Raw genomic sequence first — 23,686 nt, forward strand, 5'->3', positions numbered from 1 at the left:
GAGAGAGAGAGAGAGAGAGAGAGAGAGAGAGAGAGAGAGAGAGAGAGAGAATATCACCACCGCGTTCGCGATGGCGCTTTGCACGCACACACCGATAGGGATTTACGAGCGGTTTCGGGCAATCGCGAATAGAGATTAGGCCGGTAATTAACTATGGATCTGGTCTGCAGGCGAGTTCGCGAGGCGAGTAGGTAGAGAGACCGTGGAGTCGGGTCGGCCCTATATACATAAGTGACCCCGGTTCGCGGGAGCCGCGCTGATGAGGGAGAGCGAACGAGGGAGAGAGAGGGAGGAACCATGCCAAGGGAGAAGAGGAGCGGAGAACGGGGACGAGAGGTCGGGGAACGGCGGCAAGAGAAAGAGAGAGATAGCGAGAGAGAGAGAGACAGAACGGCCGTGGTCCTACCGCCCTTTACATGGGACCAACGCTATGTACGCGGCGACCGACCGACCGTCGTGTGATCCGTCCGTATATAACCGCGCGGCAGTGCTCCGCGCCCCCGACACCGCGTACATAGCATACCACGCCACGGCTGCCTGCCGGTACATACACCTACGTTATATACCTCTCGCGAAGCGGGTTGGAAGCGAACGGGACGGGGGGGATATACGTTAGGTATACCGCGCCACGTCGTCCGAGCAGCGCGTATGTGCGCGTTCGCGGACGTGAAAACGTACACTCGCGCCGGTGAGAAGTATATAGATATTTCGCGGTATATATATGTATATATATATATATATGTACCACGAATGCTCGCGCGGGTGTATACATATACGTATAAATATATATACGTATGTGTTGCACGTATATAGGCGATAGGTATGTACGCGTTGGGATCTACATATGTGCTTTGGAGCGCCCCAAAAGGCAGACGTGCCTGGCATCGACGAGGCCAGAGGCGCACCACCGCTCTCGCCAGCTCGATCTCCGTATCTCGGTAGATCGACGCCTAATGCCGCGGACACCGGTGGAGATGAGAAGAGAAACGGTGGCGCGCCAAGGGGGAAAGCGGCGAGGGGGAGACGAGCCGCGGTGGCGGCGGCGGCAGCGGTGAAGCGAGGCGAAGCGAGAGACGCGGGGGCGGCGCGGCGACGGCAGGGGACGTGGGGAAGGCAGGAGGGCTTATATGGGGCCAGCCGCGGGAATATCCTTCGCCGTTCTGCGAATTAATCGCGCGACCCTCCGCCTCGACCCCCGGGTGGGTCCCCCCTCGCCCTCTCCCGGCCCGCCCGCTTCTCGTCTGCCCCGCTCGACCTTTCCATCAACCTTCTCCTATCCTCTTTGTGCCGCGCCTCGAATACCGACGTTCGCGATTCGTCCTTGCTACGTCGGCGTCGTCGTGGTCGTCGTCGTCGTCGTCGTCGTCGTCATCATCGTCTTCGTCGTCGTCGTCGTCTTTGCCTTCTTCATCTTCATCTTCGTCTTTCGTCGTCTTCGCTATTACCGCCGCTACCATCGTCATCATCATGGTCGTCGACGTCACGCAAACTCTTCGTCTTCGTCGGACTCATGTACTTTCGTGAGAAATTCGCGAGATACCGCGAGCTCTCCTCAACAGAGCTGATATCAATTTATCTCGCGAGTAGTCTTTTATTCTTCTTTTTTCCTTTCTTTTCCGCCACGCGAGTTTGCGTGAAAAATATATAAGAAGAGACGAACGAAAGAACGATGCACGCACGCACGCACGCACGCACGCACGCACGCACGCACGCATGCACGCATACATGTATGCACGCACGCACGTGTAACGGCATGACCGTTTTAATTTTCTGCCGTCCGCGTTTTGCTACGCGTATTCGCGCCGTTACCGCCGTAACTTTACTACTTAGAAGTTTCAGAATGCGAATGAGAGAAAGAGAGATGGAGAGACAGAGGGAGAGGGAGACTCATCCACTAAGAAATGGGTTCTCGGTGTATATGTTGTTTCGAGTGTAGTGGAAACTCCGTACCGCCCGTTCATTCATGAGCTTTCAACTGCGACTCGTTGAAATCGTGGAAACTTCTTCGGAACTTTCATGGCCGGATTATCTGCACGATTGATTCTCTTTACACGAAGCCGTTGTATATGATTGTATGATAGCTAGGCGATATCAAATAGGGTTCTTAAGTACACTTGCCCTATCCATTGTTATTATCGATAATCAGATAACGAGATATTAGGTATTTCGATCATCTTCAATGAAAGCTAGACGTAAACGATGAAAGGGAAAAATGCTGAATGAAATTAACTCGTACTTGTAATTCTTAATTAGAAATCGAAACCCTTATATCTAATTGGATTCGTTATGATTACTTAATTATGCTCTAATATAGTATTTAAATATAGAAATACTAGTAATAAATAAGAAAACTAACAAAAAAATATTTGAATATATTATTCTTTAATTTTAATATCGATCTTTTTCAAAGTTTCATTTCTCTCTCAATCTAGGGAGAACAAATTCAGGGTACCGATCATGAAACTTTTCCCCTAGCGTGAATTGTGAAAAATGAAAATTTTTGTGTGAAATGTCATCCTAGACGATTGATATACTCGTAATTATGTATTAATAATTATATAAAAATTAACATAATTAAAAAAATTGTAAGTACAATAGTTACTCTTACAAAATTGAAATATGAAAATAAAATATGAAAAATAAATGGTTGAAGAGCAATATAAAAATAATGTTAGAGAATTATTTTATAAAAATATTAAAAGATTTTAACAAAAAAATTTTAATCACTTTATAAATATATAAACGAATCGATTAATTTAATGTCATATATTTATGGTATTAAGTAACCAGATTTTAGACAAATTAGTGTTTATATGTTATTAACTAACTTAGGTTAAATCAAAATGAATTTATTAACAGTTTATATTGTTTTATCGACAAATAAAATAGAAAAAAATATTTCTATAAAGTGTGTGTGTTGATATAAAATCATACATTTGGTACACAAAATTTCACATTAGTATAATAATAAAAACTTACTTTATTTCATAATAAGGCTTATTGAAACAATAACTTATATTTCATTGAGCACATGAGGAAACAAAAATAACTAGACACGTATGTTTCTACTATCTTAATCGTATAATATTTCTTATATCTTAATCGTAAAATATTATCGCATGCGTAATATTTTTCACTTTTAACCACGTCGTTCGATGGTAAAAAATTTACATGAAAAGTACACATTTATTCATGAAAAGAGGATGTATAACCATTCACTACAAATTCACGTGAAACTTTTCACATTACGAGAATTTACGATAGAGAAATAACATTTATGTTATAGACAACTAAATCAACGTTAAGTAGTATATCTTTTCGAATTAAATTACGTGTTAATTAGTACATTATGAAGCATGTACCATGCAGAATGTAATAAATCTTTTTCATTTTTCACGTGAAATTTGTCATGTGAAAAGTGAAAAATGAAAAAGTTTTATGATCGATACCCAGGGTTGTCACAAAACTAGAAATTAGGGAACTGTTAGGGAAATTTAAAACGGTCAGAAACATCAGGGAAAAGTCAGGGAATTTTGCAAAATTTTCCAGAAAATTAAATTTCCCTGCTTTAAGGAACTTTAATATACGTATATCACTCCTACGCAGTTTTAGAATTCTACAAACTTAACAATTAAATACTAGCCGTGTCAGCAACACTAATTAGCAGTTTACATTGCTACATGAAATTGTTCTCTCAACAAAATATTTAACGGTTTCCAAATAAGGATAAAAATACGAAAAAATTTCAAAAAAAATTGTTGAAAGTCGGAAAAAATCATGAAATCTTGTCCGGGAATGAAAGAAAAGTTCTGGATGAGGAATTTGTATCAACTCTAAAATTATTTATTCTTTGCAATCACATTTATAAAAGACTTGCTCGGAGAATCCTGAAACGCTATTGGTGATGTCAGAGGCTCTCGAAAGGTCAGAAATTTCTTACGTATGTATGCGCGCCGGCAACGGCTTTCCCGCCTGGCAACAATTTAATCAGCGCGCCAATTTCATCAACCCTTCCGCGATACGGCGCGGCGCGGCGGAACGGTACCTCAGGAACGCGGTACACGCTTCGACGAGGGAGGTCCGGGAGAGACGACGTGTATGGCGAAGGACTAAAACCGGAGGTTTCGCCGCAACAATTTCGTTAATGCCAACGCGACCGCCGATTCTTTATGGGAAGCGTCGCGCGTGCGACAACCTTTCTCGGAAAACGCCAACGGAAAACTTTTCAAACGTCATGTTTATCGTCACGTCCCATCGCAAATATATGAGCGCGCTTGCCTGCGTTTGCCTGTACCTTGTATATGTGTATGCGCGCATTCGTATGTATATGTGTGCGTGTACCCTCTTCGTTCCGCCCCAATACCGACCCGATACACGTATCTCGTGTACATGGTAACCTTCCATGGTAGGAACTTCCGACGAGAGACGACGATGCGAGCGCCCATTATCATCGTCTCCGCGCCCATTATGATCGACGCCTGCGACGAATCCGGATTTTCGGCGCTAGCTCACCGACATATCGATAAGCTTTTATGCTTCGGGAAAGTCGGTGGGGAGTCACGACGGGAAGTCGAAGCAGAAAATTCTTTTTGTCGTTTCTCGTCATTATTGTAATCTCAATACGGTCATTACTGTTATAGGTCTCGCAACTGTGCGACTTGAAAACGAATCGTTCTTCTTTCTCATTCTCTTTTCTCTTTCTTTTCGTATAAAAATACAAATTACGACTAATGTGTTATACTTATTTGGAATTATCTACAATTATCTAGTTCGTAAATGATCCACGTTTATCGGAGAACAATAGGTAGATCATTACTCAACGATTAATGACCTTTAAGAAACAAGATACACTATATTGATTTCGACATATTTACATTCAATATTGAATAGAAGCTGCCCACCTCCGTTGCTGCCTTTCTTTCCGTAGCAGCAGCGTTTCGACTAAGCTCTCGTGTGTGCGCTCATAAACGTAAGTAGCGCGAAGCTTGCTAATTAACGTGTGATTAATGACGCGGCTGTAGGGATAAATCGTGGCCTAATACGAAGACTCTTTTTCCTTTCTCTCTCTCTCTCTCTCTCTCCTTTCTTTTCCTTTACTTTCCTTCTCTCTTATCAAATCTTTGATGACTGTCTGACGAAACGAGAGAACTGATGAAGCGCGAAACTTACGGGAAGGCTACATGATCGCTCGAGGAAAATATGAGGAAACGCACCAAGGAGGACAGACTTACTATCGAGAAGTTCGACTCGTGAATTCCGAGCCGTTCGAGCGCGACAGGTCACTATATCGAGAGATCGTTATCAGCTTTAATGATCTCGCAAGCTACCCGATACGCGTCCGTGGACCGTGTTTTCTTTTTTGTCGTATCTTTTCCTCTTTTTTCCAATTTCTGTTTTAAGTATAATAAAACAGCGTGTATCTTTATAACATCTTTGGAAAAATGTAATCCTTTGCGATACTTTTAAGGAAAGGCTTTTGAGAAAAAAAAAATCCAGACAGTTCTTCAAAATATCCATTTGTCTTTTCAGACGATATATAATAGGTATCTATGTTTATGCAGCTATAAATCTTTATAGTTTAAAATGGAATGCTATTGAAAAAAAACATTAAATTTTGAAAAGTTTTGTGTGAAAAATATTCAAATGGAAAAAAAATTTAAAAATCATTAGTCTCTCGTCATTAGGTTCTCATCGTTAATCAGTTGTCACACCTTTTTTTTATGTGAAACTGTTAGTAGTTTTCGATTGTATAGCGGGTTTTAAACCGACCTGGTTTATTACATCTACCAATAGTAGAGCTTAATGCAGCGTCATTCATCTGAACTCAGATCGGTTTAAAATCCGTTACTGTCAAAAACGTTATATATTATTATGAAACTGTTTTTCAAAATCAGTGGAATCGATTATAAATATGTATTTTCGACAAATTCTATGCAATAATAAATGAAAATGGATTGTTGTTTAAATAATACAAATATATAAGTGAAAACAGCTTTATTTATATAATTTCTTTCAATTTTAATTGTCGAGAGAAAATTATTTCAAATTTGTTTATAATAGAATATCATAAATCCGAGTCAGTGCTTTATGCAAATAAAAACTATATTATTTAATAATATGTTCGAATAGTTAAAAAATATTAAATATTTCAACAAAACGTCAATAATTAGCAATTTAGTTAAACTTTACCGAAAAAATATAAATAAGTAAGAATAAATTTAAAACTACTGACAAATCACGTTTCTGATATTAAATTGCAGGATCGTTTTCAATACAATAGTACCTGTTGGATAAAACGCAATATATTTTCTGAAGTGTAGAAAGCGGTGCGAAAAACATAGATCGATGAAATGTGTACCGTATACCAACAGATAGTTATACTGCATTTTTTAATTTATTCACAATTTTTTTATACTTTTAAAGAGAGAGAAAAGCATTTCCAACTTGAAAAATATTTGTTTTTCTTTCGACATTTAAGTAAAACTTTAATTTTTTTGTTTGTTAATAATATCATCTACTCGAAGTTTGAATTTTCCTAAAAAAGATATATATATTTTGACGAGAGTTATATATTTAAAAAAATATGTAAGCGGATCTGCTAGATGCAGTATTTGAAAAAATACACTTTTTAATCTAAATTGCTAGATAAATTTTATTTCTAAAATTTCTTTTAAAACTTTGGTGGCAAAACTCTTCCTGACGTATATAAATGTGCCTGCGTGTGTCATTACAAAATGTTCCATCTTTCATTTTTTATAGTTTCAAGAATAGATTGCAGTGATCTATAGATTTTTTTTAAATTAATGCAAAAAGGAATCGATATACGTAATAGGGTTACTTTGACGTATAACGCGCTGCTGTTACGTAAAGGCGCACATGGGGAGGTAAACAATCTATAATAAGATATGTTTAACATTAAAAAACATGAATGGGATAGCATCTTCTTCGAATAGACGAATAGTGTATAGAAGAGTGAACAACCTGAAGGATCGAGTAGACGAAAAATTATAATAAGATAATCTGAAACATCTAAAAGGAAATATTTCTTCAATTAAGGCTTCACATAATTTGTTTAAAGATGATCAAACGTACTTTCACGATTCTAAAGAAAATAATACGGAAGACAAACTTCACCGTAGTCATTACTATGAGAATCTCTTCTAATAATTCCGTCTTCTCTGAAAGATTTTGGAATAAATTCTTCTTATTAAAATAAATCACAGTTAAATCGATCATTGAAGGGACGGCTCCGATTATAATTACTCTCATGCAGCGTGCATTTACGAACGTCAATACAGTTTATCGTATGACATCAGCGTTACTTCCTGCTGCTTATATTTAGACAGAACAAAAAAGAATAAACGAGACTACATCTCGTCGCGATGACGCAAGAATATCCGCACTGTCGCAAAATACTCAGATTGTGCGCACTGTGCGCTTAAAACTTATCCGTATCCACATGAAAAATGTATCCTTGAAGAAAGCTGTGAAAAAGGAAAGAGACGCAGTGGTATGAACCATCCGTGGACGAACGGTCGCTTTTCTTTTTTTTCTTTGTCTAGGATTCCCTCGCAGCCAAAACCAACCACTTCCAGGATTGCCACATTCGCTGAGGCAAGCGGACTACCACGGCGTCGCGCCGTGTGCCGTCGGCTCCTGAAAAATTTCGCAGCCTTCCCTCCGCAGCACCACCTTGCCTTCCGGCACCCTCTCGGTCCCGTCGTTCCCTCTCATTCGCCGCCCTCTCGACGGTTCTCTCCCTCGATAACCCGGGTTAAAGCCATTTCCCAGCTAGTGCTTCGCCCGGCTAGTCCAACGCCGTCTCTCTTCTCGTATTCTCCTATGTATTTCAGCAAAGAGCGATTCTCTCTAGCGAAGCTGCTTCAGCGCGCAGCGCCAGCAAGTAGAAAAGCGAAGGCTGCAGGTGGAGCAGATAGGCGAACCAAGCCAAGCAGGCAAACAAGCATGTAGAGGCAGGTAGGCACTAGGCAGGTAGACAAGCAGGTAGACAGGCAACGCGGGACTTTTGGGACGCGTTGTACATGGTCGCGTCGCATCGTAGGTTCGCGATGGGTTGGATACATAAGGGGGAGGACGCAGGGGAGAGGACGTGGTGCGGCGCGGCATGATGCAGCATGGTGCGGTGCGGCAAGGGGCACGGGGACGGGGACGAGGGCGCGAGCGCGAGAGCGAAGGGGGACATGGGGGGGGACCCTCTTTATGTAGCACATAGACGTTGCCTGGCGTTCGTTCGTTGCCGCTCGCTCGGCGTGTGACGCTCAAATTACCTCCGTCCTCCCTGGTACGTCTCTCCCCCCGTCGCTTTCCCCCTTCACGTCGGTTCCTCGCGTCCTTTTACCGCTCTCCTTCGCCATACTCGCGCCAGCTCTCCCTCGCGCCACTGCCGCGTTCTACCTTCTCCCTCGCCACCCGCTGCTCCCCCTGGCTTTCCCCCTTCTCTTTCTCCCCGCATCTTCCCTCTTGCCGCGACTATCCGCGTCGACGTTCGCCCCTCCGCCGTCCCCCCCAACGCCCCTTTCCACGCTACTACTCGCTCTCTGGCCACCGTGCCGCGTCGTGTGCTACGCCGCGCGACCCATGGCCACCGCTCTCTGCCACCCTATCTACGACACACGTGTATATAGGGAACGGGAATAGCGTGTTTGTATGTGTGTATGTGTATGTGGCCTATGTATGTAACAGAGGAAGAGAGAGAGAGAGAGAGAGGAGTAATAATACTAGGTACTCACTTCTGAGAGTAACTATCACGAGTTACTCTCAAGAGCGTCTGACATATCTATCCGTTTGAGAGAGACGAGCCTATTGCGTCTCTAAAGAAGATAACTAACGGGGTGAATCACGCAACGTGTACAAATAATCGTACGGTGAATTGTATCTCAAACATCCCCCAAGTATTGCACCATGAGAATGTTTGACTAAACGATAATGTTAGCGATAATAAGATCCGACGAAGGCATATACATTGGCTGCATGCTTTTGATAATCTCGTGACTTCTATCTCTAGGTCACGTTAAGTGATTCGTATACTGTAATTGTTCCACACGCGCTATGATCATCTATATCTATAGTGATTCTTTGACATTTTACAGATTTGTTTATTCATTCTCTTAAAATATGAATTAATAACTGCCAAAAATGTGAATTTATACTATCCTTTAATTATATTCTCTAGAACATTAGACGAATATGTCTTGTAACTTTGTAAATCTACAACTTTACGGACAAACAAATTCGCATATGCGATCCGTGTTTCTTCCATTTTTAATAGAAAAGTAAAATAATTGAGCTATTATTATTTGAATATTATTTGTATAAACGAAAATATACGTTTCTTAAACTATATATTACAGAGATATTTAACGATGTACAAGCACAGCTTTATATGATAGGGCAGCATTAACGCACCAAATTATACAAAGTTCGTTAAATGCGAAACGCTAAATATGATTTGTCTTGTATAAATACACGAGGATTTAACTTGCCAAGAGGTTTTGAGGGAATTTAAACCCATAAAAAAGGGGACGGTAAATTTTCTTCTTATATACCGTTTATTCACTGACACACTTCTGAAATCCCGCAAGCCACCCCTAAATTCGACTATGCATACATCTCGCATTCAACATAAATACAGACTGAGAATCAGATAACGTGTTGAAGCGTTGGGGAAAACAGCACAATCCTTCTCACTTCATTTCGAGAAATAAGAGATCTTTGTAAAAACTTTCTTTTACATTTTTTACAACTTCTCGAATTGTTCTTTTGTTTAAAAAATTTTTTATTTATTTATTATACTCTATATAACTTATTTAATATACTATACAACTTATTTGTTATATATTTGACGTTCAAATTCTGCTATAAAATTCTGCGTGATTCAATGAAAAATTATAATGAATTTTCAAGATAATTATTTTTAAAAATTTTCTTTTTTTATTGATTAAGCTTTATTGATATATAGAGGAAATACTCCTATTATAAGATAGGCGCCTAATATGAGATAGCGGCGTTTCCGCTAAACTAATAAACGCTATCTATTGGTTCCACAACAAATTTATTGCTCTTGGATTGAAAACTTTTGAAAAATTTTCCACTATTTAGTGGAAAATTCATTATTAGATTATGCCTGTAATTATTGTAAAAAAAGATTTTAGAATTTGATCTTCAAGTTTCATTGAGATAAGTTTAAACCTTGTTTATTATTTAATAAGTAAATACTTGACAATAAATTCTTCATATATAGTAATAGAATAAGATCGTACTAATAAAATAGAAAAATACGGGATATGTTGAGTTGCTTAATTACAGAAGTTAAATTTGATGATCGTAAAACCGTAAGGTATGAAAATCGTAATATGAGATACGCAGGGTATTTCTAATATGAAATAACCTATGTTCCTATGCCATAGTGAAAATCATTGCTAAAGTATAAATGTTATTGTATTGTAATAAAAAGGACAATCGGAGTGAACATCGAGTGCCTGTTTTTGCGATGTTTGGTTCCAACCAGGGCCATCAAACTCCTATGTAAATTTTTTGACCAAAAGTTTCACTGATTTCCACGCCCTCTGAGATTTGTGCCCCAAAAATGGAGAACTAATTTTCAATATGGCATGTTACTTGATCCAATCAGGTAACACGACATATTTGATTCAGCACGCTATATTGAAAATTAGTTTTCTATTTTTGGGGCACAAATCTCAGAGGGCGTGGAAACCAGTGAAACTTTTGGTCAAAAAATTTAAATGGGAGTTTGATGGCTCTGGTTCCAACTGATACATACTGAAGACGAGTCCTAGAGACATCGCATCATTTTGCGGGCATGGTACTGATTGTGCTTGTTTGTATTTTAGAAAAATATTAAATTTTTTTAATTGTAATGTTAATGCTGATGTACATCTCATATTAGAAACACAATTTTTTTACTTTGCGATTTGCTCACTTTTTATATTTCTTTAATTAAAAAAAAAATAGAATTTGAATTAAATTTTACATAACATTATCTTAAAGCTTATTAAATTCCCTTCAAAATGACCTATTATTTTTTAAATTCTACCCATGAATTTCTAGGATTTACCCAAAATGAACTCGATATCTCATAACAGAGGCTTTTGCTCTATATGTATATATATATATATACATATATATATATATATGGCATTCCACGCGTGAAAGGAGTCCACCTAAAAATAAACTGTTGGAATCTTTAAAATAATCATGAAAACATGTAAATGGACATATTGTATAATGTTGAAGATAAAAAAATAAGTATTATACACTGTGTGTGTGTGTGTGTGTGTTAAATCTATAGTGTCAAATTTAATTTAACGTGAGTCGCCACTGCTCTTACTACTATAGATTTAAGTGTATGCCTTGCATCCAAGATATTGGAGATAATCATTTAAAGGAGTTCTCCTCTTGTTGCCATTTGTATAATTAAAACTACAAAATACATAAAATTTGTATACATATGAATTTTTTAGAATTTTTAACGTACATTCAAATAAAAAAGTTAATTTTAATGAGAAAAAATGAATAGTGTGGAAAAAATCAAATTTTTAACTTTAAGTAAATAAATGAAAAATTATATCCACTTTTGAAAATCTGAAAAAATTCTCAAAAATACTCCAATATATATATAGAATGATGCCACAAAGAAAATTTTGGGATCGCAATGAGATCCATTAGTAAATTAATTTTTTTTCCTAAGCAAAATTTGAATCTCCATGCGAGAACATATTTTTGATAAGAACATATTTTTGATTCGATCTTATCCCGCAAAATAAATTATAAGTAGTGGTCACATCACAGAGAAGATAACAGTATAACACAGTAATTGAAAAATCTAAGCCGAAATGAGCCTTGAGCTAACAAAAAACAAAAGTGACAAAAGATGTTTGCGAAACTGATAGATTCTTCAATTTTATCTGCATCTTGAAATCATTTTCAAAACCTATTTTCGATGAAAGATTATTAGAGTGTAAATTCCACTATTTTTGGTATATAATATGTTATCATTGCTATCATCTTTTTGAGATTAAAAGTATTTACTCAGTGGATTATCCTCATGATATCCTCGTTCTAGATTTAGTATCCAGATTCTAGATTTAATATCCAGACAGATAAATGAAACGATTATTCATATAGGAATTGTATTGTAGTGATGTAGAAAATGTGTGCATCATTGTCTACAATTTGCCTTGTGTCAAAATCTTTCAAATGGAGAGAAAAAAGTAGGTCTTTTAGAAAAAGGAAAAAAAGAAGAAGAGAGAGAAAAAGAGATATTGTACGAGAATGAACTCTAAAAATTTAGATAAAGATTCTTTTCGTTTAATAAACATAACTGTACGAACATTTTCTTTCTTGTTAAAATAAAACGGGAAACGTTCATAAAATATATATATGAGATATATATTAATATTAATACGTACTGTCGTGTTTATATCTATTATTTCACTACGTAGACTCATTGACGGCAGCCAGTCTGCGCGCAATTAATGTGCGACTAGCAAAAGAGAGAGTTATAGAAAAGAATTATAGTAAAAATACAAAAGAATGTCAGATAAACTTTAAAGAGAATTGCATTTTGTTAAAAACGCCACAGTTTTACGATCTTTTACAATGAATGATATGCAATTTTCTTTCTGATGCCAAATTCTAAGAATGCAGTATACATATTTAAGTGTAGAATATATCATATAAGTAGACATTAAAACCAATATTTCTTACTTTTTGAAAGTCCTTTAATTGTTTCCTGAAATTTGTCAAATCGAGAACAAAAGGATTACAGCTGTCACTTCATCAGCCGTCACCATGCGACAGATTTATATTTACTTAATTCCTTTCCTTTTGTATCTCTACCCTTTTTCCTTATTCTTTTATCTTTCTCCTTTCTCACTTCCCTTTGCCAATCTTACCAAGGAAATTTAAAGGACTTTTTTTTATCTTCTTTCTTAAAGAATCTTCTTTTTATCTTCTTTTTATTCGGAATAGTTTTTTGGTCCGATATACGTCACGCGGGGCAAGTACTAACTCTTATGAGGAATATTAATATTTTTTGAAGTACAGTTGGCAAACATTACTTTTCAGTTACTTTGCCCATTACTTTTTATAGTAAACAATTTGATGACGATGTTGCAATTTTTTATGACGGTAACGCTAACTAACTAAACGTTAAAATTGTACTAAGGTTAGAAAAGTCACTTTGAAAAGTAACTTATCATTACGCGTTACTTACTGAAAAAATGTTACTCGTTTCTCGTTACAAGTAATACGAGTAAAAAATAACGTGTTACAAATTAATGAAAAAAAAGGAGTTTTTTTTTTAATAACGAATGATTTTTTCAACTCATTACAAATAACGATTGACTTTTCATAAGCCCGTCTACAAAACACGTCGTAGTAAGCTTGATTTAAGAAGTAAGAGTAGATGTAAGAGTTTAGAGTAGATGTAGATGTAAGCGAAATAAATTAATTTTATTTCTTACTCTTACTTCTTAAACCAAGCTTACTACTGTATTCTAAACGGGTTTTAATGTTACCATTACCGCGCGTCATCAAAAATTCACAATGTCATTACCAAATCGTTAGTACAAGGTAACGATCAACAAAGTAACGGCGTTACAAGTAAGTTGCGCATTACTTACCAACCCTGTTTTGAAGAATAGAATTTTCTTTTAAAACGTAAAACGCGATCTACACAAGACACAGGTCGCAAACAGCTTGTTGCATCAACCAATCTTGAAGCGTCACTTTTAAAATTGACGCATCGAATTAGCTTATGTAGATCGGGCTTCACGGATTTATACTTATGCGTCTCTGATCTTCTCTTATTTTTATTATATCGTTTGATAGAGTAAGTTCTAATAATATGAAATAGGTTTAGCAAGTAGGTAATAATGATGTTAAGCAGCTCTATAAAGTTAGCAAGACGAAATTAGCAGAATCAAATGGGACCTATCGGAAGTTTTAGTACTCATTTTGTATATAACTAAATTGCACCATTAATGATAATTTTGTACCATGTGCCATGTGCCAATTAATAAAGTCATTTTAAGAAGAAAACAAATAAAATATTAACTTACTTTCAATGATACAAATTAGTACAAATTCAGTTGTGTTGATTTTTGCCCCCGTGTCGTTCTTTTTACTTTTGGTCCTACCAGCTTAAATATTAAATTAACAGCGCCATTGTTTTCTTGGAAATACATAATATAGAATTGTTTTTGGCAGTACAAAACAATACAAATTCAATCCTATTGATTTCTGATATTATTTTTCTTTTTCTCTTTTTGAATTGATATCGCCAGCTAGCTTAATATTAAGCTTAATATTAAGCTAGCAGTGCCACGATTTTTTTTGAAATGGCACACGGTACAAAATTATCATTAATGATACAATTTAGTACAAAATGAGTACTAAAAATTCCGATAAATCCGATTTGATTCTGCTGATTTGGTCATGCTAGCTTTACAGAGCTATGTGAAGCGAACGCATGGGTATATAAAATTGTGAAATTCACATTATTTTCCTTTTTTTCCAACACAACGTCACATTGTGACCATTAATTAGTCTGCAGCTTTTAATTAGATTCAATTAGCTGTAGAGATAGAGAAAGAGAGAGAGAGGGGGAAAAAGGGAGAGAGAGTGCTATGGCTGCCAATGATGCGTTTAGACCAAGCTAGATGGATTTGGGTCACGTGTACATACGGACCGTTGCGAGCGAGACGTCTTTAGCACGACAATGCTTAGCAGCTGTAACAGATTCGCGAATACGGTATTGTTTATCTCATTAGGAATACGTTGACTGCGTGAAGAAGCGCCATTACCAGCGCGGAACAATAAACGCGTACAGAGCAATCAGTATATATGTATCGCACCGACGTTGTTTCTCCCTCTGACGTTTTACCTTACGAATTTAGTCCCATGCACTTTATTTGTCTAACTTATTGATTTTCTGAATTAGGAAAATGAGAAAATCTTAAAGGTGGCGTGAGAATGACTAATTGATGGTCGTCAATAACTATTATTATTGTCGAACAAAAAATTTTTTGTTTGTTATTAGAATTACAAAAAAAAAATCAATAATTTCATGAATATAAAATATTAATTGTGAAATATCGTCTTGACGGTTCGTCTTGACGAAAATTTTTTCCTGAGAATTCTAACATCTATACAAATCAATATCATCAATTAAAGTTGAATGTCAGTGTCACACATTATTGTTCGACTTCGACACTTCGCCTTGTAAACTCTTCTCAATGTAACCTTCGAGGTACGTTACGTCCATTCGTTTTCCTTTTCTAGCCACGCCCACAATGCTGACCGCAATAAATTCCACTGTCACCTCCTACTCTTCCTGATTCCGAAATGCCCGGCTTCTGTTTTTGTCTGTTGATTGTAAGAGTGAAAATCGAAAAATTGAGTGTTCACTTTCTTTCCGGAATGTTAAAAAATCAAGAGGAAAGCTCGTTCTATCTCTGTTTTTCAACTTTTTACCTGAGAATGAAAAGGCTTACCTGCTTTTTTTCGGCGGCTTTTGCGAATTTAAAGAAACAGTTCTCAGGCGAGGCAAGGAATAGAAAAATTGTGAAAAGGGACTAAGAGAGAGAAAAATGTAGAAAAAGTTCCTGCTGAAAGTGAGAGGAAAAGGAAACAGAAAAAGAGCACTAAAAACAGCACGACGGGGGTGAGTAGTATACGAAGGGTAGTATAAGGATATGATGACACTTCCTCCGTTGATGGGAGAGAGAGAGTTGATGCCCAGATTTTTCCAGTGAGGCCACGGTAGAATGAATGTGGGTATAATGGAGGCGAGCACCGTGCCTTCGGTGCGTGATAAAAACTGCCGATAGCGAGGACGAGAGGAGAGGAAGGCGAATGGGAGGGCGGAGAAAAAAAAGAAAAAGGAAGAAAGAAAAAGGAAGAGAGAGAGAGAGAAGAGAGAAAAGATCGGAAACGACGAGTTCGCCGTTGGAAAGACTCGAACGCGAGACGAGAGGTTTTGATACGCGTTATTGAGTGCGCGCGAATTAAAGTTTCTTCGGCATCCTTCATCTTTTTCGTCACGCAACGCGTGAACGTCGAAATCGCGCGTCTTTTCGCCTCGCGTCCCTCGTGTTTCGCAAAATTATCGACCATATCTTCTCTTTCCTTCTCTTTTCCTTTCTCTCTCTCTCTCTCTCTCTCCCCCTCCCTCCCTCCCTCTCGCTTTCTTTCTCTTTGCGTCTCGAAGTGGCGCTGTAGCGTCGAGAAAATATTAATCTCTGCACCGCACATCGCGAAGACCAGAGTCAAAGCGAGAGGGAGGGAGAGCAGAGGCAAAGCATACACGCTGAGTTACACGTGTATCTTGTATGTTTGTCTTGAGATATTCTAATCTATAACGTCAAAGTGTTATAGTATTTTAAAATTAATAATAAGAACATTTTTAGAAAGATACGTGCGCATATATACATTAATCGTTGGAAACAATATTTTTAGAGTTCTAACAAAAGCTTTAAAATCGGAGATGTTAATAAGTATTTACAATAATAAGATTAGAAACAAGACTGTAAGTTATTTAATAAGTATTTAATTTAGAAATTTGTAAATAGCATTTATATGAATATTTTTTCTGTAATATAGCACCGTATATACATAATTCAATTTTACTAAAATTTCTTGTAAAAAAAATTATTTTATCTTTCGACAAGCGACTAATGCTCTGTCAACGTGCATCCTGTGTATGTACACAAATATTTCGTATCATGCATGCATAGGGAATCGGCAACCTCCATTCATTCTGCATCCCGTCGCGTTGCAACGTCAGTTCGGCCGGTTGGCTTTAATTTCGTTAGGTAAAAGAGGACACATCTCAATCGAACGAGCTTCGTGAAACGAAATGAAAGAAGAAAGGCATTCTCTCCCTAATCGCCTTACCTGCATCCGAGTCAAAAGTCTCGAAACCCAACGGAAAAGAACGAAGGTTCCACGTCAAGAAGGAACTATGTACACAACGTTTCATTTTAATGGAAACAAATAAATATTTCAAAAATGCATGAACTTACACGTAAATAGTTTCTTTGAGAGTTATTCGGTTTCGAGAAGATATTTTATGAACCACGTATGTTTGTCGTAGGTGACAACCTCGCTTCTGAGTTTTGAAAGTCATCCCTCTTTCGAATAAAATTGCTTTTCGCAAAAATCAATGCTTTCAAATATATTTTGCATTTATTGTAAAACTATTAAGAGAATCTTCTAATCAGAAATTAAAAAGTTGTCAGAGTTAGTGTTGAGATTTTACATACATAATTATTTATACTTTAAGTAATTCTCTAAATTCTTTGTTTTAATTTCTAGAAATAACTTAAAAAAATAGATATTTAGAGTATCACCTTAAGATGAGATAATTGAAAACCCAAACGTTCAGAGGCGTTTTTAAGGCTGTTAAAGCATCGGTGCCAGGACAAAGTGGAAAAAAGACTCGGGCATTACTATTGATTCAAGGCAATTTCTATACAGCACATCTTTTCGACTACGAACAAGTGTCGATGATGAAATGTCGAACGATGATATGGTAGAAGATGAAGTGTAATGAAAGTGAAATCCATAAACCCTCGCGAACATCATTTTATCCATGTTATCAAATGTTAGATGTACACGAGCGATGCGAACCTTAAATGGAACACATTCTAGTTGACCATTACATTTTATTTCTCTCTTGTTCTCCCTGTTTTCGATTCCGAAGTATTGCGAGTATCTTCATACAAAAATGTTCGCTTAAAGCTAAACAAATATAAGGAAAATTCGTTTATTACGAATAAATATTTGAGTGCCACATTTAAAATATATTTTTCGTTATAATTATATATTTAAAAAAAATTCATAAATGTGTGTTTAACACGCACCGAGGTCTGCGGGAGCCTGTGGATCCCGGGACTTGCAGGGGCCCGCGGATCCTGCTGCCCGTCGGCGTCGCATCGGTTGCACCTACGTTTCTCCTTTGAGACGTTATACATATGTTTATGAAACTCTAAGGCTCACACGACTTGCTACACATTATCTACGTCCAACCAATTTGTTATATCTCTATATTATAACGATAAAAATGTTGGAAAAGAATGAATTCAATTCCTGCTGTTTTTCTGAATTCAAATTTTAGCTAAGGTCGTCTATTGAAGTGTTAAAATCTATATTTATCTAGATCTTGACATATAATGTCAACAGTGCTCTCTATAGCAAAAGATATATTTTAGAATAATAGCTGTAACGAATTATAAGTGTTTATTTAGATATATAAATAGTAGTTAATACAAATATCGTGCCTTTATTGAAAATGATTAAAGACGGATATTGTATTCACACTTTGAAAAGTAAGTTCCCAAAATTTGTCTAAATAAGATGTATAAGGGATGTATTTATGTCGTTCCTCAGTTCAGGACTAATGTAACGGTTAAGAATAGATCTCGGTCTGTTAGGTCTGTTAGGTTTGGTATTGAAATTCCATAGTTCTGATTACAGTTCTCGTTTCCTTTTGTCGAGATGAAGAGTTCTCTATAATTTATAAGAGTTCCACTTAATAACTAATTTTAAAGAATTTTTTTAAATGGGGTACTAACTCTCACCGAAATTCGAGATCGAATAGTTCTGAGCAGCTTAACAATTCTCTTTTATGAATATCTAGAGTTCCTGATACATAAAAAACAATTTTGACATACAAGAAAATTTATTAAAATGAAATTATAAAAAAAAATGTTTTATAAAATAGTTCTGTGACACGCTAATTGTCATTCTAACAATTTCGAAGAGTTCTCAGCGATTAAAACCAACACAGACTCAAAAATAAAAACGATATGTATTTAAAACGAAATTTGAAAAATCAGTTGCAAAAGTACATATTTAACTTATATAGTCATCCAATCGCTTTGTGACCTGTACCTAATACTTTTCGATAGAGAACTACACAGAACTCTAATCAGAACTACTAGAACTCTTAAAAAATTTTTCGATCTGGGACTCAGAAAATTTTCAATGAGCTGAAATATCGTGTATCTTGCAAATCGTTGGTCCAATCGCTTTGTCACCTAATAGTTTTTGACAGAGCTGATCGAGAATTACACAAAACTCTAATCAGAATTACTGGCACTGTTAAAAATTTTTCGACCTGGGACTTAAAAAATTCTTTAAAAATAGTTATTAAGCGGAACTCTTGTTATAAATTATAGAGAACTCTTCGTCTCGACAAAAAGAAACGGGAACTCTAATGAGAACTATGGAATTTCAATGTTGGAGTGCTAACTTTACAGACGCCGCTTGGTTCATCTTTTGGCAAAGAGTGGCAGTGGCAGTTTAGGGCCAGAATTTGCTTATGACGAAAACGTAGTCTTCTGCCCACGCCGTACCGACACGCATGCCAAGCAAATCTCGGTTAAAAGTTAACCATGAATTGTGAAACTGGTCCTAAATGAGGCCCATATAGCCGTCGGTTAACTTATCCGAGGTTGGTGAAAAAGATCTTATAAGAAAGCTAACAGGCGCCCCGTAGCCAGTTGCAAATTCGCTCCATTCGCGTACTCATTGCTGCGATCATCTTTTTCCATTTTGCGCCTACATTATTTTAATCCGTACGAGCCAAAAATAATACGAACAAATAAAGGTACAACTATAACTGACAAATAATTATACAAATTAAACAAAATATCGTACAATATTCAACAAAATTATAATTATCTCATAAAAACTTACATCATTTATAAATTAATTTATATACCTATCAGTTTATGTATAGTTAATTCTCGAATGTAACTAGAGGACTCTTTATATAACGCGGTTTAACTTATAAATAATAAACTTTAATAATTAAATTTTAATAATTAAATTTTAGTATTCCTAAAAGACGCAATGAGAAGTTTATTATTGACCAGATTAGCATTGTGATAAATTCGTCTTGATAGTGAAATGCAAAGTGCATTGGTATATTTAAATAGGAGCTTAACCGGAAACATACATGAATCTTTCCGCTGAATATCGAATTTAGATATCAAAGTCCAATTTGGAGATCTACGTTTTCGTATTTAACGAACTCATGAAATCACCGCCGCGGCTCCACGAAGCCGATCGAATGGAGCTGTTTATTCTGAGAATGGCATTAATCTAACGCCGAAACATTGTACACGGCGATTTACATAGTCCATGAAATAGGGCTGCCGCAGACAAAATTCCGTAACATATGCGTAAAGTGTAAATTTAAGCCGATGAGCCAATCAAGATATTGCTTTAGGTCTATGTAATCTAACGTAAATGAAAATAACAGTAAACTTATCCATAACCTTGCAATAAGGCGAATTTCAGTCGGTTGAAACTCGCCTTATGGATAAATTTACTGCTATTTCTATTTCCCTCAGATTACGTAGATCTAAAGCAGTATCTTGATTGGCTCATCGGCTTAAGTTTACTGTTACAGAAATTTTGTCTGCGGCAGCCCATACGACAACGAATTAACCGACATATCTACTTTAACAGCGTTTCAATGATATCGTTCCTCTCCTAAACTTAATATTAAGTTAGCAGCATCACGTTTTTTTGTTTCAAAACAGCACCGGATATAAAATTTTTATATGTGACATTACATGATACAATTTAGTATAAAATGGGTATTAAAAAATAGAATAAGTTTGATTCTGCTTATTTAGTCCTGCTGGCTTATTCGAGGTAAAATCAAAATAGATATACACGGAACAGCATAAAGGTAAAATTTATTTTTTATTTATATCTCCTAATTTAAGAAATAAAATGTAGATTAGAGGGTTACCACAAAATTGGAACTCAGGGAAATCAGGGAAATATGAGGGAAACTGAAAACGGTCAGGGAAATCAAAGAAAGGCGAGAAATTTTGCAAATTTTTCTAGAACATAAAAATTTTTGGCTTTTAAAAAGTTTAATATGCGTATATCACATCTATATACGCAGTTTTGAAATACTATCAATTTAACAACTAAAAATGCAAGCATTAATAGTAATTTACATTGCTATGTCAAATTAATCTCTTAACAAAATATTTAACGGTTTCTAAATCAGGAGAAAAATACAGAGAGTAATTCAAAATATTATTAAAAGCACCAGAGAAAATCATGAAATTTTGTCTGGAAATTAGGGAAAAGATATGAAGCTTTAGGATGAGGAATTTGTGACTACTCTAGATAATATAGGAGTTGGAAATTCTACTATTTCTCTTGAAATTTTATCTACTATTCTACGTCAGGCTGCAAGAAGCAAGGAATCACCAATCACCTTAACCGTCATTTCCACTAAAAAGAAAGGAAAAAAATCATTGTTTCCATCTTCGAAATCGCGGCACGCCAATGTGCGAAGAATAGAAATCGCAAGCGGAACCACAGTGTAATCTTGCGTCGCTGCCTCTAATCGTGATTACGTCACGCGCATGACGCGAAGAGTTAGCGAGCGCGACCAGGCACGCCGCGTCGCGCCACGAACGAACGAAGCGCGTGGTTTTAATGTACCGTCGTTTCGCAAGCGGAAAGATCGGCGCGTCACGGCTTAACCTTATCCATTAGCATATCGGGACCGACCCGCGAGTCCCCACACGCCGAAAGGACGCGAGTTTCTCGCGTCGCGTCGCTTTGAGGCCTTTCGTGGTCGCGCTGAACACTGTCCACGTCACCACAGAAATGTCGACGTTCCTCGATCCCGCACATAAATCTAACTGATAACAGCACGAAATATTGCGTTCTTCGTTATCTCTGATTTCAATGCGTGAATTTAAAAAATAAATCAGAAGGAACTTGATGTCATTTTGGAGAAATCGAAATCTTGGCATATAAACGATAGTCCCCTTGCGTTTCAGATCGCATTCGCGAATACACTCTATCCGATTTAACGTTCATTTACGCAAGACTGATGGTCATTCGATCAGTTCAATTTCTCGCGGCAGGAGATACGATTAACGATCGATTTTACGCGTCTTTCCGGTATTAGCAAGCGAGTAGTAGCGAGTAGTAATTAGAGCCAACCTTAATTCCGTATAAATATTGTACGCTTAATGCACCGTTGACCAAGAATTATCTACGCGGCCTGTTTGGCCACTCAGGGCTAAGCGGCTTACCGTTCGTCAAATTTTGCGTTACTTGCCGGACGCTACTTGCTATCGCGCAACGGTAGCCCCCGACGAGCTACGAGAACCGAGAACATCTCAGGAAGAGAGAGAGAGAGAGAGAGAAAGAAGTTTGAATGTAATCTCTCAGATTACTTTTTATCGTCCTATCCGTCCTAATCGTTTCTTTTTCGGAAATATGACTAAAGAAATTATCAAGTAAACAAAAAAAAAACAGAAGACACTTTTCCTTTTTTTTTGAGTTTTTATTACATATTCAAACTCAGATGCACATACACGCAATTACTCTTACATAATTAACAATAAAAAATTATTAGGTAATTAACCGAATTAAATAAAAATAATAGAATAACAATATAAAAATGAATGAATGATTGGCGAGGAAGATGTAACAATTATTTTCTTACGCGGTAGTCTCTCATCGAACACATTTTGTTTTTCCAACATATTCCAAACAACTGACTAATGATAGGAATCAGGGCACGCATTTCTGTAAAAAGTAAATAAAGGTCACGTCGTGACAAAAATATGTCGAGATAGAGATAGCCGCCAGCTATTAATGCTAGTCTGAGACTCAATTAATGTCAATTAATACGCTGGTCTATTCGCTAACCACCGACTAAGCCACTTGCAATTTCAATTAGCGCACTCCTAATTAGACTTTTAGTATTCTGCCGGATGACGCAAATAGATTAGAGCACGACATCGCGTAATAATTTCAAGAACTTTTCGGAATTAGTCGAACGCGTAATTCCGTTGCTACTCATACCGACGGTCCTCGAAATTCTTTGTAGCTATACGAGTAACGAACTGACGAAACGGCGATGGCCGGACGAAAAGGTCGCGTTCCAGCGAAATAAATCATCAAAGGTATTTCATCAAAGGTCTGGTTGACCATTTTCAGAATGTGCGACAGGGACGTGTGGCCAGTTTCAGCGAAAATCGTGAACGTGCATAATTCCCTCGAAATTGCAGGACTACGCGGCTGTATCGTGCCGTCCTAAATTTATTTGCAATTAATCGCAAGGGCCTGCGGGAACCTAGTTAACAAAATCAACAAAGAATTACAGAACGTATCGATTTTTCCTCTCTCTTCCAATCATCTTCATTATAACACGGCTGATTGAGCATAACCGAAACGACGGGGAAACCGATATTTTTTGCACGATATTTTTTCGCGGAAACAGCTAAAGAGTGTCGTGCGTCAGGCTTTCGGAGATGCTCGATAAACGAAGTTAAGAGAATAAAGAAAAGAGAATACAACGTATAATATTCTATATATTCGCCATCGGGCGAACATAACGAGCCGCGCGGTTCGTTCGTGGGCTCTCGCTCCTTCGTTCACTCGCTAATTCCTCGCTCGCAAGCAGTTAGCGATGTGAGCGGCGGCTACCCCGCACTCGCGATTGCCCGAACGCACGCACGCACGCATGCACGCACGCATGCACGCTTTCTCGTACAGATGTGTGCGTGCACGCGTGCAGACAAGCAGGCAAGCAGGCAGGCAGTCAGGCAAGCAAATGGAGGGAGGGGGGGGGGGGGGGGGGGGGGGGGAC

General features: G+C 37.3%; 1 protein-coding gene across 1 annotated transcript in view; it reads right to left on the minus strand.

Annotated features, from left to right (window-relative positions):
* The window catches only part of LOC108727624 (dynein regulatory complex subunit 7), a 100,921-nt gene that overhangs the window by 76,498 nt on the left and 737 nt on the right, over window positions 1-23,686 (minus strand). The window lies entirely within an intron of this gene.

The sequence above is a fragment of the Mycetomoellerius zeteki genome, unplaced genomic scaffold (assembly GCF_001594055.1).
Source record: "Mycetomoellerius zeteki isolate Tzet28-1 unplaced genomic scaffold, Tzet1.0 scaffold517, whole genome shotgun sequence".
Lineage (NCBI taxonomy): Eukaryota > Metazoa > Arthropoda > Insecta > Hymenoptera > Formicidae > Mycetomoellerius > Mycetomoellerius zeteki.